This window comes from Phocoena sinus, chromosome 6 (assembly GCF_008692025.1).
Source record: "Phocoena sinus isolate mPhoSin1 chromosome 6, mPhoSin1.pri, whole genome shotgun sequence".
NCBI lineage: Eukaryota > Metazoa > Chordata > Mammalia > Artiodactyla > Phocoenidae > Phocoena > Phocoena sinus.
Window position 1 is genome coordinate 86,952,044 of NC_045768.1, and position 17,114 is coordinate 86,969,157.

The 17,114-nt window shown below is 39.2% G+C and overlaps 1 protein-coding gene across 3 annotated transcripts in view; it reads right to left on the reverse strand.

Moving 5' to 3' along the window:
* The window catches only part of FANCC (FA complementation group C), a 275,783-nt gene that overhangs the window by 37,437 nt on the left and 221,232 nt on the right, over window positions 1-17,114 (reverse strand). The window lies entirely within an intron of this gene.

The window sequence follows — 17,114 nt, forward strand, 5'->3', positions numbered from 1 at the left end:
CTCCTATGTCAGGTCAGTGAATCAGGGATTCTACTTCTCCCGGGAGGGAGCTCTAGGGGGACATCTGTCTAACTCTGAGCCACGGGCAGGGGGCCCTCCCTGTGAATGCTGAGCCTCTTCTGGCCTGGTGGAAACTTGGCTTTCTTCTCTCGGCCCTGCTTTTCCAAGGCCTCCTGCTCTTTCACCTGCAGGACCACAGAGAGCAGAGTGCTTTTCCAGGTTCTGCTAAAGATGTTTACTTCTTTTAATAAGAAAAATGAAAGCTGGGGACACAAAGGTTTCTCATTACCCAACAATCCCTTCAGGGTCTTTCCCTTCACCATCACTTCTGGGCCATTTCTCTGCAGGAGCTGGCATGAAGCCCAGGGAATGGGTACAGGGGCAGGAAATGAATAGGCAAAGACACAGGGTAGCAATTTCTAGTAGTTTCTTTTTGTTCTTCTCCCATAGCCTAACTCCTGTAGACCTTGTCCTAGATTAACTCTGGGGCAAGACTGAAAGAGGCTGAAGAATTGTAGGGTCTGTCACAGGAGCAGGCAGAAGGGCAGGAGAAAGGAAGGGAGGCATGGCCCTCATCCGACCCTTTATAACTCCCATCTCACGATGAGCTTCAGCTCTTCTGGGAAGTCTTCAGGACCCCCTTCCCTCTCCATACCTGGCAATGAAGAACTGCCATGGTGCCGCAAACTCATATCACCTGGCACATTCTGGGGCCACACTATGGATGTCCTCTATTGTGGCACCGGTGCTTTGGGCTGCCATTCCCATGCCACCACCCCTGTTATACTCGATGGCAAGGAGCTGGTAGTCACGCATTCAAGGAAGATGACTAAGCACTTCCCATGTGGCACTCAATGTGCTTGGTGCAAGCCAAACAACTGGGAACAAACAGACCTAATCTGTATCCTTAGCGGTTTAGGGCCCAGTGGGAGGTATACATACATATATACACACACACACACACACACACACACACACACACACACATACACACACACACATCAACTGTGATAAAGGCAATGAAGGAAAAGGACGGGCTGAGGAAAAAGAGAATATCAGGAGGGGCCCAATTTAGATCAGGTGGTCAGGGACAGCCTCTCCAGTTGAGTTTAGCTAGAGACTAGCTTGGTGGATAGGCAAGGGAGTACTGGGAAAAGCACCTCAGCAGAGGGAACAGCAGCTGTGTCAGAAGAGAGCAAAGGTGAGGCGGCCTGTGATGAGGCTGTGCAGGACCACAGGCAAGGCAAGGGTCTGGTGTTTTATTCTGGCCCAGAGGTTTTTGTTTTTGTTTTAAATTTATTAATTAATTTATTTTTGGCTGCGTTGGGTCTTCGTTGCTGCACGCGGGCTTTCTCTAGTTGTGGTGAGTGGGGGCTGCTCTTCATTGCGGTGCACGGGCTTCTCATTGCAGTGGTTTCTTTTGTTGCAGAGCATGGGCTCTAGGTGCGCATGCTTCAGTAGTTGTGGCACGTGGGCTCAGTAGTTGTGGCTCACGGGCTCTAGAGCACAGGCTCAGTAGTTGTGGCACATGGGCCTAGTTGCTTCACAGCATGTGGGATCTTCCCGGACCAGGGCTCGAACCCGTGTCCCCTGTATTGGCCACCGGATTCTTAACCACTGCGCCACCAGGGAAGCCCTGGCCCAGAAGGTTTTAAACAGAGGAGTGCCAGGATCCAATTTACATTTCAAAGATCACTCTGATTGCTGCATGGAGAACTCAGTTCAGAGAAAAGAGTGGGTGCAAATTTCCAGAGGGAGCTGGTGTTAGCTTGGACCTGGGTGGCACTGGAGAAGGAGAGATAGTGTATTCTAGCAGTGATATCAAGAGATACTGGCAATGAATTTGATGAGATTCAAGGCTGAATCAAGGCTGTCACAAGGTAGGAATCAAGGCTGTCACAAGTTTCTTGAGCTGCAAGATGGATGGACATACCATTTACTCAATGGAAAGAAGGGAAGAAAAGATTTGTGAAGGATTTACTGAGAGCTTAGTTTGGGGTGTGTGAATTTAGAATGGCTGAGGCACAATCCAACAGAGGTATGACGTAGGTCCTTGAATATCCAAGTTGGAAGTTCTGGGGAGAGATCTGGGCTGAAGATCTATATTAGGGAGCTGTCAGCTGGCATAGAGCAGCAAGAGAATGGAGGAGAACTCTGAGGGACAGAGGTCTGAGTGGGGAGAGGGCCCAGGTCTGTGCCCCAACTGTTGAAGGAGCTTCAACAGGTAAAGGAAGAGGTGGGGGAGCTGCAGACAGAAGGAGGAGTGCCAGACATTCAGGAGACAGAAGCAGAGAACCATGTCACCAAGGAAGAGAAGGCCAGTCCAGCTGTAACCAAGTCTGCGGAGAGGCTGAGGACGTGCGGAGGGAAGCACGGGCACTGCGTCGGGCAGGCCCTTTGTGACCTCCCCAAGGAAAGCGTTGGATGGGGATGGAGTGATGGAAGCTGAAGGCAGAGTCCATGAGGAGAAGAGTGGAAGTGCAGCCAGCATTGCAGGCTGGTCTTCAGAGGTACGGCTGTGCTAGGAGTGAGTGACAACAGGAAGCCACACAGGGTGGTGGCCTTGTGCTCCTGAAAGGTGGTGTTTTGGGCTGACTGCTGATGGGCCGGATGAAGAGGAGCTGGAGAGGCTGAAGGGCCAGTAGCTGCCATTTATTAAGGTCTCACCTGGAACAATGCTAAGCATTTTACTTGTATTTTAATCCTCATAACAACCCTACGAAACAAGTACCATTATTATCCTTATTTTTTGAGGTTGGAGTGGGACGGAGGACTCACAGCCACGATTTGAACCTAGGAGGTCTGGTGCTGGAGCCAGTCCTCAGCCTCAAGTCACACATAGGCCTCTCCACTCTGCAGGCAGGAGAGTGGAGGATGTTGCTCAGAAGCTGGGGCCTGGTACAGGGGTGAAAGCAGACAGTTTCCCCGGGTGAGCCAGATGCCTGGACCCTGTGTTCACTCCCTTCAGTGTCTAGGGAAGTCTTTTCAAAAGTCCAGGCTATCAGCCAATTTTAGCCACATTAACAGACGCCTGGGAAGGGATTTCTGTCCAGCTCTCTTGAGAGAGAAGAACACCCCTTGGGAGTAGGGAGAGGGTGTCTATAGCCTCTGTCTCAGAGCCAGAAAGCCGCTGGGAGGCAGGGAAGCTCTGAGGTGCAGGGGGAAGAACTTGGCCGCACAGTGGCTCTTCCCTTCCCAAATAACACCTGCTCTCATCACACCTTATCTTTTCTGAGGATCTATGTGAAATAAATATGTACCTCATTAGAAAAGTCTCTCACTTCAGTGAGAGTTCCTCAGAGGCAGTTCCTCAGAGGCAGTGTAATTCCTATCATGAGGTCATGGTGGCCGAGCGATGCCCAGTGCAGAGGCAGGAGCTGTTAAGAATGGTGAACAGTAGATAGATATGAACACATGTAAAAGGAAGCTAGTGTAAAATGGTAGTTCCAGCAAATATCTGAATTAAAAGATATTGCTCAGTTACAAACTTACATAAGAGTTGCGTAAGTTCTATACTCAAGTCAGTAAGAACATAATATTTTTGTTCTATTCTCAGACACAGTTTGAAAAATGTATATGTTAACAATCGTCTTTTTATTACCCTTGATTCATAGAACACGCTACTAATTGTTGTAAATGATTAAATCTATGGGCTCATGTTTAGTATTTGAGATATCTATTAACAAAAAAAAAATCTATTTTTCTCTAAAACATCAAAAACTTAACTACAATTAATCTTGGATGAAGAAATTACCAAAGCAACATGATCTTAATATACTGCATAACGGAATTTGGCTGGACTGTAAATGTAAATTATATGTAATTTATATTATATATAAATTATATTTCAATAAAACCAGGAAAAAAGAAGGCAAATTATAAAAGAAGTGCAAATGGCCAATAAAAATAGGCAGATTTTCAACCTTATTAATAGTATAGAAGGGTAAACTAACACATCCAGTATAGAAGGGTAAACTAACACATTCCTGAGTTATAACTTTCATCCGGGTTAACATGTTCACATTAGCAAATGTTTAGATGAATGATAACATCCAGTGCTAAAGCAGGTATAGGATATGGGTATTCTCAGAAGTGGGACAGGGAATGGCTTTGCCCTTTTGGTTAAGTCATGTGATACCACCTAATAAACTGTAAAATACACATATCCCTCGTCATCATAACCATACTTTTGTGAATCTGCCTGGCAGAAATAAAGGCATTAGTTAGAAGGTATTTATTGCAGCAATATTTAAAGAAAAAATTAGAAACAACTTGAATGTATCCATTGGCAAATAGCTAAATAAATTAAGGTCCATTCATATCAGGAAATATGTTCCTATTTTATAATGAATTGGATCTATATCCCTTGAGGGATACCCAAGCTATGTTGGTTAAAAAACAGGTTCCAGAGTCATGTGTATGATGCAATGCTGTTTTTCTTTTTGCTTTTTTAAAAAACCTTATTAAAAAAAGAGAGAAAATTGTTTCACATAGATTTCTAATGTTTACAAGAGTATAAGGTATGTTTACCAGAAGTACTACAGTGTGATAATTGACATTTTCTGTATATACTTCTGCACTGTTTGACCTGACCTGATAAAATGTATATATTTCTGTGGAAATGTTAAAGAGCCAATAAAGTAAAAAAAGAAAAACATTTTTGGGGACACTGAAAAATTTAATTCTATTCAACATGTGTTAGTTACAGAAACTCTAAGGCTGTCCTTTTCCTACTCTGTCTATAGTTATTCCATCCATATAGCCTGGATACTGATCAAAATGACAAATTCAAGAAAAATAGATTAAGATTAAAAACTTGGCTCTCCAAAATTCCTATGTAATAATCACAGGAAGTTTTCTGCATTATAGCTGTTTTATAATTTCTGACACAGAGCAGGAGAGGCCTGGAAAGGACACTCTACCCTGTCCAACATCTCCTGCTATTAGACTCTTCCGGACAGATGCCTCCTGGACATTTAAAAAACTGTACTTTGTTTCCCCAAATACTCAATTTAGTGAGCTAGTTGTGTGCCCCATCCTCTTGAAAAAGATGTAATTAGGTAAAGAAATTGGTCCAGATGCTTATTAAATAATTTTGGCTCCAAATGTTTTTTTATAGCAAAACCAGAATATGGAATTCAATACTTTGCAAGAGAGGTTCCGGAGGGCGGTGATCATCGGTAGGGAATGTGTTCTAACACTGTCTGAGAGGTAGAGGAGAGAAAGGAGCTTCCTTACTCAAGAGGAACGCAGGCAGTGTTCCATCTTTCCAAACCAGAAAGAGATCAAGGGCTGCCTGGGCTGCCGGAAGTAGCCCACAGAAATCAGGACCAACTTTTTTGGAGAACTACTTGATTCCAAGGACCCGGAAAGAATATTCTCTATTACATTTCAAAGGTGTATTTCCATGAACACTTGATCGAAGGAGTATATCAAAGTTGAGGAAACTGTGCCATCATTATCACTTATATGTGCAGAGAGTCACTCCTTAAAGCAAAGAGCAGCAACGCGAATCAAAGGAAATGTACAAATGCAAACATACTGGACAGTCTATTACAAATCAGTATCAGCAGGTTTTCACTTGAAAAGTAAACTTTTTCAATAACTAATGTTGTGATCATATCTTAGTAAGATTAAAAAAAAAAAGAAAAAAAAGAGGATGCCAGGATAGATAGAAATGGGAGTATTAGTTACTACTACTGCTTTGCTAACTTTCTGTCCTTGGTATTACACTAGCTTTTCTTCGTTTAGACATTCACTTATACTGACAATATTTAAAGCCTGATTTTTCTTTTTTTTTTTCTGGCCGTGCTGCATGTTTTTCGGGATCTTAGTTCCCTGACTAGGGATTGAACCTGGGCCCCAGCAGTGAAAGCGCCGAGTCCTAACCACTGGATTGCCAGATTTAAAGACTTAAAGCCTGATTTTTTTCTTATTGGAGCTGAAAAAACATAAAACTAGAAGCTTGGTTGAAGGCTAGCCTTTTCTTGTAATTTATTTTTTCCTTATTTAGCATCTTTGGAGGCTGTATTAGCTTTTTCAGCAATGGAAATTTAGCTACATCTGGACTTAGTTCAGTGATAATTTCATTAGGAGGAAAAGATATAAGCTTGAGAAAACCTAAATAAAACATTATCAAAAATAATATAATTATTATTAAAGTCAACAACAATAATAACAGCAACAAGCTAACAGTTATTGAGTATTTATTTTGGGTGCCAGGCACCCTGCTAAATATTTTATAGGCACTAGACCCATTTAAATATGTTCCAGTGTGCCTGGGACAGGCTTGTGTCTGTCATCCCACCATAATTATAATAGGTACCTCTTTTAACTCTCAAAAGTGTCACGGTCTACAATTTATAAGTGTATCGTCACCCTATTTGACACTCACAGTTACTGCATGAGGTCAGTTGCTTGGTCAGTCACACACCCACTCTTTCTTTCATTTGTTCATTGGCTCATTCATTCCAGTATGTAGAAAAAATTCTCCAACTAGTTATCAAACTTCTCAGTATTTTTGAAGCAATGGATTTATGTTTACCTTAGAGGCCACGTCATGCAGAATTACTTGTACTCCACAGACTTATGAAAGGATTGCATAAGCCCTCCCAGAAAGGTTTTACACAATGTGCAACCTGCAGGTGGCTATTACGGCAACCCCAGGGATAGACTTAAGGAGTTTGGTTTGACTTTTAAGCCAAGAAATTATACAGTTCCTCTAGGTTATCTAACTGCAGAGAGGAGCAAGCATCTGCTGTTTAAAAGAAGACAGGCTGCCCTTTTCTGAAAATACGTGACTATATTTGGAAGCCAAGGCCAAAGACACCCAGCCAATTGTAAACCAGATGAAATTCCACTGGTGATTGTGGTAAGCAAATCGTTGGAAGGCTAAACACAGGGCAGGGCACCTTGGTCAAAGAAAGTACGCGGTTTCTAAATGACCACGCGGCACACTTGGGGAACTCTTCAAGGGGCTGGGGGAAAGGGGGTACCAGTGAGGAGGTGGCAATGTGAATCAGCCTCCCCGTGTCAACATGTGGCTGGGATGCTCTGTCTACGGGAAAGTGTCCATGGAAAGGCTCCAGCCCTTACGCCACTGCTTGGGGAACTTGCTGAGCTGAAGCCGTAAGAATTGGACAAGTTGAAGACCACCCAGCATTTCTCGACAGTCTGTCCCCTGTGGATTAGCAGACATAATTTTCCAAACCAAATAAATTTTATTAGTTACTGAGGGAGAACATGCTATCACAAGTAAAATAAATAGCAAAGGAGTTCAGGCCTACTCATGGAGCCGCTACCCTCAGCTTTCCATCTGAGCACTACTGGTCGAGAAAGAGTGGCTATTCTCTAAGCAGGCCTCCTTCTCGCCAGTAATTTCTGAAGCAGCTTTGTGGGGTTTCACAGAGGATGCCGAGGGGCATTCTCCTTCTCCTTACCTTTAATTCAGCTCTTGCTGAAAAAGTAAGACTGGAAATACAAGTTGTTAAGACCATATTCTTCAATAAAATGTATTACTAAATAAATCAGAAATAGAGCTACCAAGGTGAAATGCAAAGAGCATTTTACTTAAAAGTAAATACTATGAATAATTGCTTTGGAGGGTAAAAAATGAAATTTGCTGGGGTGAGCCACTAGAACCTGCAGTGTGTACTCAGGTAAATGATGTGATGGACACATGCATGTGGAGCACACTTACCACATTATACAGACTTTCAGATTGATTATTATCCAATATCTTACATAAATAACAAAGATAACTGATCAGACTCCTCAGGAAGTTCAGACTCTTGGATGAATTTTGACATAAGTTTAAGTAGACAGAAAAAAAGACTTCATATTCTTAACCATGAAAATTATGTTCTGACCTTTTTTTAAAGCATCAAATAATTTAACATTCTATATCTCTTTCTAAATCTCACCTTAACAAATTCCTGAGTTATAACTTTCATAAAAAATGAAATTAAAATATACATTATAATTTTTAGGAATTACATATGAAAAACAACAAATACCCTATTGGTAACTACTTCTTCTGAAAGAATGATGGCAGCTTTGAGGTTGTTCACTTTCCAAATGTAATAAATCAATTTGAAAATGGGAAGAAGATCCATTTACTACAGCATAAATAAATAAATGAAACCATTAGGAATAAGAAATGTCTAAAACCTATATGTGAAAAATATGTAAAAGACTCCTTAAGATCATAAAAGTAAACCTGAACAAAATGGAAAGACATAAGTGTTCTTGAGTAGGTAGATAGAAACCCTTAACATCATAAAGTTGTCCATTCTTCCTCGGTTAATCTACATATTTAACATGAGCCTCCCTCCAAATAACATGAGCTGACTTTCCTGGAGCTAGACAAATTGGTTTCAAAGTTTACTTGAAAGATAAGACAATCAGGAATTGCCAGAAAAACCCAGAAAAAGAAGAGAAATGAGTGGGAAATAGCCTTACTTTATATTAGAAAGACTCTGTTATTAAAACAAAGTGGTACTGATGTGTAAATATATGATAGGCCAAAGAAACAGAACAGAGAATAATAAAACAGGCCTAAATGCATACAGAAATTAAGTACAACTCAATCCACGGGTAAGGAGGGCTAACTGTACTACCACCTGTACTAGCCATTTTACATAAGGGACTTGAGCATCTGTGGATTTTGGTATCCACGGGCGTGCTGAAACCAATCCCCCATGGATACTGAGAGATGACTGCATATGACTAAGGGAGCATCTTAAGTCAGTGGAGGGCTGACGGGGCGAATGCACCCTTTATCACACTCAAGGTGGTAGGATGCTCTGTAACCTGAAAGTGGGGAAAAGCAACAAAATTACTTCAAGAAATAATTTGCAAAACAAAAGGAACCTATAGATTGAAAGAGATTTGTGAACCCATCAACCAAATGCAATGTGTGGACTTTGGACTCTTAATTCCAAAAAACCAAACAGGAGAATTTGTTCTCTGCCTAAATACGTGGTGATGATCGTGAATCAGTGTCAATTTTAAGATATAATAATGGTACCGTAGTTAATGTTTTTAAAAAATGTACCATATAGAGACTTCTGGTTTCCCATTCTGCATGCCAGGAGCTTGTAAGTCACCACTTTGTCCTAACAAAAGTAAAAAGCAGAACAGACTGAAAAATCAACAATTCTTCTTGCATCCTTAAGAGAAGGGAGGACACAGGACAAACCTTGGTCCCCGAGACTGGAGATAACAGGAAAGCAAATACAGAGAATCATAGCTGACTGGAGCAGAGGTCCACAAGTAGAAACCACCACAGGCACGAGTGCTGGGTAGGAAAACCTGAACTGGAATTAGCAAATGGCTGGAGGGTCACTGTGAACAACTCTGAGAGTTAAAAACTCCAGGGAGACTCAGTTCTAGAGGGGCCCCCACAATATTGTGAGATTTACCTCCAGGAGTTCCCACCAGGTTCACATAGTAAACATCAGAGAAAATGTCACCCCTGCTTTAGGCAGAAAGAGGGGAAAGGGAATCACTTTTAAATACAACAGAGCTCTCTGTTTTTCTTAACAAGGCCTGACCTCAGGAGTATTATCAGAGCCTAACTGACCAGGGGGAAAGGAAATAACCACTTCCAGACAGCTCTAGGCATACTATCCCACTTAAGAGGAAGAAAAAACTGAGAAAAACTTATGAAGTTCCCAGTGCAGAGACACAGACTCACTGAAAGACTGAGACCTAATCATAAGACTATAGAACACTTCCCCTCCCCTCACATCTCATCACCACATTACAAAAAGCCTATTTACAGCAGTTCCTTTTACTTAGTACACATCTTGTCCAGCTATTAAGAAAAAAATTACTTGACATACCAAAAGGGGAAAGAAACACAATTTGAAGAGACAGAGGAAGAATCAGAACCAGACACGGCAGAGATGTTGGAATTATCAGACTGGAAATTAAAAAGAACTATGATTAACATGCTAAGGGCTCTGATGGATAAAGTAGACAGCATGCAAAAACAGATGGGCAATGTAAGCAGAGAGATGGAAATACTAAGAAAGAACCAAAAAAGAAATATGAGAGATAAAAAAATACCGTAAAAGAAATGAAGAATGCCTTTGACGAGCTTATTAGTAGACTTGGTGGGAAAATAAATCTCTGACCTAGAGGATATATGAATGGAAACCTTGCAATCTGAAAAGCAAAGATGACAAAGACTGAAACAAACCAGAACAGAATTTCCAAGGGATGTGGCACAGCTACAAAATACAGCATATGTGTAATGGGTCTAACAGAAGAAGAAAGAGAAAAAGGTACAGAAGAAATATTTAAAATGATAATGACTGAGACTTTTCCCAAATTAATGTCAGACACCAAATCACAATTCCAGGAAGCTCAGAGAACACATGCAAGATTAATGCCAAAATCCTACACCTAGGCATATCATTTTGCAACTACCAAAAAAAAAAAAAAAAATTAAAGATAAGAAAAAACCCTGAAAGAAGCCAGAGGAAAAGAAATATCTTACCTATAGAGGAACAGAGATAAGATTACATCCAACTTCTCAGAAACCATGCAAGCAAGCAGAGAGTAAAATAACATACAAAAGTGTTGAGAGAAAAAACCCACCATCTAGAATTCTGTACCCTGTGAAATTATCCTTCAAAAGTGGAGAAGAAATAAAGGCTTTCTCAGACAAATGAAAATTGAGAGGATCTGTTGCCAATACACCTGCTTTGTAAGAAATGTTGAAAGAAGTTCTTTAGAAAGAAGGAAAATAATATAGGTCAGAAACTCAGAACTACATGAAGAGCATTGAAGAAGAAATAACTGAAGACAAAATAAAAACTTTTATTTTTCCTATTCTTAATTGAGGTAACAGGTAATTGTTTGCTCAAAAATAATAATATGAACAATGTACTCAATTATGTATGTTTATGTGTATGTATATGCTTACGTATGCTCATATGTATGTGAAACGAATGACAGCAATGATATAAGGAACGAGAGGGAGGAATTAGGATTATTTTGTTATTATAAGGTATTGGATTTGGATTAGCTGCCGATGTATATTGTAAACTCCAGGGCAAACACTAAAAAAGTTTTAAAAAAAGAAGTGTAACAAATATGCCAAGAAAGGAGATAAAATGAGATCACATAAAATGTTCAGTTAGAACCACCAAAGGCAGAAAAAGGGTAGAAGACAAAAAGAGGAACAAATAGCAAGGACAACAAATATAAAGCAGTAATAAATATAATAGATATTAGTCCAACTATAACAATAATCACTTTGAACCTCAATGGTCTAAATGCATCAATTAAAAGACTGAGACTGACAAAGTGGATCAAAACAAGACCCAACTATACCTTGTCTACAAGAAACCTATGTAAAATATAAAAACACATATAGATTAAAACTAAATGGATGGGACTTTCCTGATGGCACAGTGGTTAAGAATCCACCTGCCAATGCAGGGGACACTGGTACAATACCTGGTCTAGGAAGATCCCACATGCTGTGGAGTAACTAAGCCCGTGTGCCACAACTACTGAGCCTGCTCTCTAGAGCCCGTGAACCACAACTACTGAGGCCCACGTGCCTAGAGCCTGTGCCCTCCAACAAGAGAAGCCACCACAATGAGAAGCATGCGCACTGAGTAGCCCCCACTCACCGCAGCAAGAGGAAGCCTGTGCACAGCAACAAAGACCCAGTGCAGCCAAAAATAAAAAAATTAAAAAAAAAAAAGACAACAACTAAATGGATGGAGAAAAATATACCACGCTAACACTAATCAAAAGAAAGCAGGAGTAGCTATATTAATTTCAAATACAGCAGACTTCAAAGCAAGGAAAGTTATCAGGAATATGTAGCTCATTACATAATGAAAAGGGGTTCATTTTTCCAAGAAGATATAACAATCCTTAACTTGTATGGGCCTAACAGCAGACTGTCAAATTATGTGAGGAAAAAAACTAATGGAAGTGTAAAGAGAAATAGATGAATCTACTATCATAGCTGGAGGCTTCAACATCCCACTATCAAAAATGGACTGATCCAGCAGCCAGAAAATCTATAAGAACACAGCTGAATGCAACAAAACCATCAATCAAGTGAATATGATTGTCATCTATAGACTACTTTATCCAACCACAGCAGAACACACATTCTTCTTAAGCTCACATGAAACATTCACCAAGACAGACCATATTCTGGGCTATAAAACATACCTTAACAAATTTAAAAGAACAAAAGTCATATAATGTCTGTTCTCAGACCACAATGGAATTAAATTAGGAATCAATAACAGAAAGTTAACTTGAAAATCTCAAATTATGTGGAGATTTAATAACATAGTTCTAAGCAACACACAAATCAAAGAAGAAACCTCCAGAGAAATTTAAAATTATTTTAAACTAAATGAAAATGAAAACATAACTTATCAAAATTTGTGGAATACAGTGAAGCAGTTCTTAGAGGGAAATTTATAGCACTGAATATATATTTAGAAAAAAAAAAATTTAAGACGAATAATCCAAGTTTCCAACTCAGGTAACTAGAAAAAGAAGAGCAAATTCAATCTAAAGTAAGTAGAAGAAAAAATAGAATTAGAGCTGAAATCAAATGAAAATGCAAACAGGAAATCAATAGAGAAAATAAATGAAACCGAAAGGTCGTTATGGAAAAGACCAATAAAATCAACTAGCCAGGCTAACTAAGAAAAAAGAGAGGGTACAAACTACTAACGCCAGAAATGAAAGAGGAGACATCACTGCAGATCCTAAGGCATCAAAAGGATAATAAATGAGTACTCTGAACAAGTTTATGCCAACGAATTTGATACCCTAAATGAAATGGACCAAATACTTGAAAGACACAATCTGCCAAAACTCACACAAGAAGAAAAAGACTAAATGAGTAGGGCTACATCTCTTAAAAGAAATGGAATGAATAAGTAATAACCTTTCAAAACAGAAAGCACCAGGCTTGGATGAATTCACTGGTGAATTCTACTAAACATTTAAGGACAAAATTATACCAATTCTTTACAATCTCTTTTGGAGGACAGATGCTGAGGGAATACTTCCTAACTCATTCTATGAGGTCAGAATTACACTGATACTGAAAGCAGACAAAGACATTACAAGCAAAGAAAACTCAGAGACCAATATCTCTGATGATCATAGATGCAAAAATTCTCAACAAAATACTAGAATCCAACAATGTATAAAGACTTAAATATCATGCTCAAGTGGAATTTGTCCCAAATATGCATGGCTGGTTCAACTTTTGAAAATCAATCAATTAATATAATTCATTAAATCAATAGGCTAAAAGGAAAAATCACATGATCATATCAGTAAATGCAGAAAAAGCATTTGATAAAATCCAAACCCATTCAATATAAAAACTTTCAGTAAACTAGGACTAGAGAGGCACTCCCTCAAATTGATAAAGAATATCTACAGAAACCCTACAACTAATAATCATAATAATTGTAAGAAACTTGAAGCTTGCCCACTGAGTTCAGGTACAAGTCAAAGATGTTCCCTTGCACCATACTTTTTCAGCTTCATTATAAAGTCTAGCTAATGCAGTAAGAACAGAAAAGGAAATAAAAGCTATACAGATTGGGAAGAAAGAAAGAAAACTGTCGGGACTTCCCTGGTGGTGCAGTGGTTAAGAATCCGTCTGCCAACACAGGGACATGTGTTTGAGCCCTGGTCCGGGAATATCCCACATGCCGTGGAGCAACTAAGCCCGTCTGACACAACTACTGAGCCTGCGCTCTAGAGCCCGCGAGCAACAACTACTGAAGCCCGCGTGCCTAGAGCCTGTGCTCCACAACAAGAAGCCCGCGCACCGCAACAAAGAGTAGCCACCGCTCGCCGCAACTAGAGAAAGCCTGCACAGCAACGAAGACCAAACACAGCCAAAAATTTTTTTAAATAAAAATAAATAAATAAAACTGTCTTTGTTCACAGATTAACTGATTATCTATGTAGAAAATCCAAAATAATTGATTAAAAAACTGGAACTAATAAGCAATTACAGAAAAGTAGCGGGATACAAGTTAAAATACAAAAGCCAATCACCTTCTTATATACCAGCAGTGAACAAGTGGAGTTTGAAATTAAAAAGAAGATACCAAGTACCTCCCAAATTAAATAATTATGTATAAATTTTACAAAATATGTACAAGGCCTAGATTAGAAAAAATACAAAACTCTGATGAACAAAATCAAAGAAGAACTACATAAATGGAGGATATCCATGGATAGGAAGACTCAATATTGTCAAGATCTCAGTTTTTCCCAATTTGACCTACAGATTCAATGAGATCTCAATCAAAATCCCAACAAGTTATTTTGTGGATATCAACAAACCGATTTTAAAGTTTATATGGAGAGGCAAAAGACCCAGGATAGCCAATACAATATTGAAGGAGAAGAGAAAAGCTGGAGGACTGACACCACCTGACTTCAAGATTTACACAAAGCTACAGTAATCAAGACAGTATGATACTGATAAATAGACCATTGCAACAGAGAGACCAGAAATACCTAAGTATAGTCAATTGATTTTTGATAAAGGAGCAAAGGTAACACAGTAAAGATTGTCTTTTCAACACATGGACATCCACGTGCAAAAAATCTGATTCTAGACACAGACCTTATACCCCTCAAAAATTAACTCAAAAATGGGTCCTAAATCTGAATTTAAACTACAAACTACAAAACTCCTAGAAGATAACATAGGAGAAAACCTAGATGATTGAGTTTGGCGATGGTGATGACCTTTTAGATTAAAAAAAAAAAAATACAATCCATGAAAGAAAGAATTGATAAGCTAAACTAATGAGAGAGAGAGAGAGAGCTCAAATCTCAAATAAAAAAAATTATAAATAAAAGAGGAAACATATTACAACTGACACCATACAAATACAAATGATCATAAGAGACTACTATGAAAAATTATACACCAACAAATTGGACAACCTAGAAGAAATGGATAAATTCCTATAAATATACAACCAACCAAGACTGAATTGTGAAGAAATAGAAAATCTGAACAGAATAATTACTAGCAAGGAGATTGAGACAGTAATCAAAACTTGCCAACAAATAAAAGTCCAGCCAGATGGCTTCACTAGTGAATTCTACCAGACACTTAAAGAACTAATATCAATCCTCCTCAGTCTTTCAAAAAAAACAGAAGAGGGAGAACACTTCCAAACTCATTTTATGAGGGCAGCACTACTCAGATACCAAAACCAGACAAGGATACCACAAGGAAGGATAATTACAGGTCAATATCCCTGATGAATATTGATGCAAAAATCTTCAACAAAATATTAGCAAAACAAATTCAACAATACATTAAAAAGATCACGTACCATGAATGATATTGTGATTTATAATAAGATATGTATTTGGCCTTGGACCCCATTCCTGACACAGAGCTCCTAAAACCCTTGGAATTTCCTAAGTGAAGAGAGCTATTAAGGTATCTATTGTTATGTTAATGAGGTGACTTTTAGACTTCACTTAAGGGTAGGGGCTGGTTGCCAAGAGAACCAACCATGTGACTAGAGGATGGGAATTTTCAGTCCCATCCCACTAACCTCCAGGGAGGGGAGAAGGGTCTGGAGACTGAATCACTTGCCAATACCCAATGGTTTAATCAGTCATGCCTATTAATGAAGCCTCCCTTAAAACCCAAAAGGATGGTGTTTGGAGAGCTTCCAGGGTGGTAAACATGTGGAGATCAGGGGAGAGTGGCACACCTTGAGAGGGCAAGAAAGCTCTGCACCCTTTCCCCATACCTTGCCCTATGCATTTCTTCCATCTGGCTGTTGCTGAGTTACATCTTTTTATAATAAACCAGTAATCTAGAAAGTAAAATGTTTCCCTGGGTTCTGTGAGCCATTCTAGCAAATTAATCAAAGCCAAGGAGGGAGCTGTGGGAACCCCCAATTTGTAACCAGTTAGTCAGAAGCATAGGCAAAAACCTGGGCTGGCAACTACATCTGAAGTGGAAGGTGGTCTTGTGCAACTGGGCCCTTTACCTGTGCAATCTGATGCTATCTCTGATAATATCAGAATTGAGCTGAATTCTCGACTAGCCTGCTAGTGGCAGAGAACTACTTGTTGGTGTGGGGAAACCTACACACACACACACACACACACACACACATACACACACACACACACATTGGAATTGGGTCCAGGGGCCTAATTTGTTGACCAAGTGGGATTTATACCTAGAATACAAGGATGGTTCAACATCCACAAATCAATCAATGTGACATACCACATTAACAAACTGAAGGATAAAAAAAATCTTATCACCATCTCAATAGATGTAGAAAAAGCATTTGGCAAATTTCAATATCCATTTATGATGAAAACTCTCAAAAAAATAGGTATAGAAGGCAAATAGCTCAACATAGTAAAGGCCATATATGACAAGCACACGGCTGACATCATATTCAACATTGAAAAAGTGAAAGCTTTTCCTCTAAGAATGCCCACTCTTGCTGCTTTTATTCAACATAGTACTGGAAGCCCTAGCCAGAGCAATTAGGCAAGAAAGAGAAGTGAAAGGCATTCAAATCTGAAAAGAAGTAAAACTGTCTCTATTTGCACATGACAGGAGATACACACACAAACACACACACACACACACACACACACACACTAAAGACTTCACAAAAAAACTGTTACAACTAATAAATTCAGTAAAGTTGTAGGACACAAAATCAATACAAAAATCAACTGTGTCTCTAAACATTAACAATAAATTATCTAAAAAAGAAATTAAGAAAACAATCACATTTACAATTGCATCAAGAAGGCTAAAATACCTAGGAATAAATTTAACCAATGAGGTTAATGATCTGTTCACTGAAAACCATAAGATTTTGAGGAAAGAAACTGAAGAAGACACAAATAAATGAAAATATATACTGTGCTCATAGATTGGAAGACAATATTGTTAAAATGTCTATACTACCCAAAGCAATCTACAGATTCAATGCAATCCCTATCAAAATTCTAATGCTATTTTTCACAGAGACAGAAGAAATAATCCTAAAATTTGTATGGAAACACAACCCTGAATAGGCAAAGCAATCTTG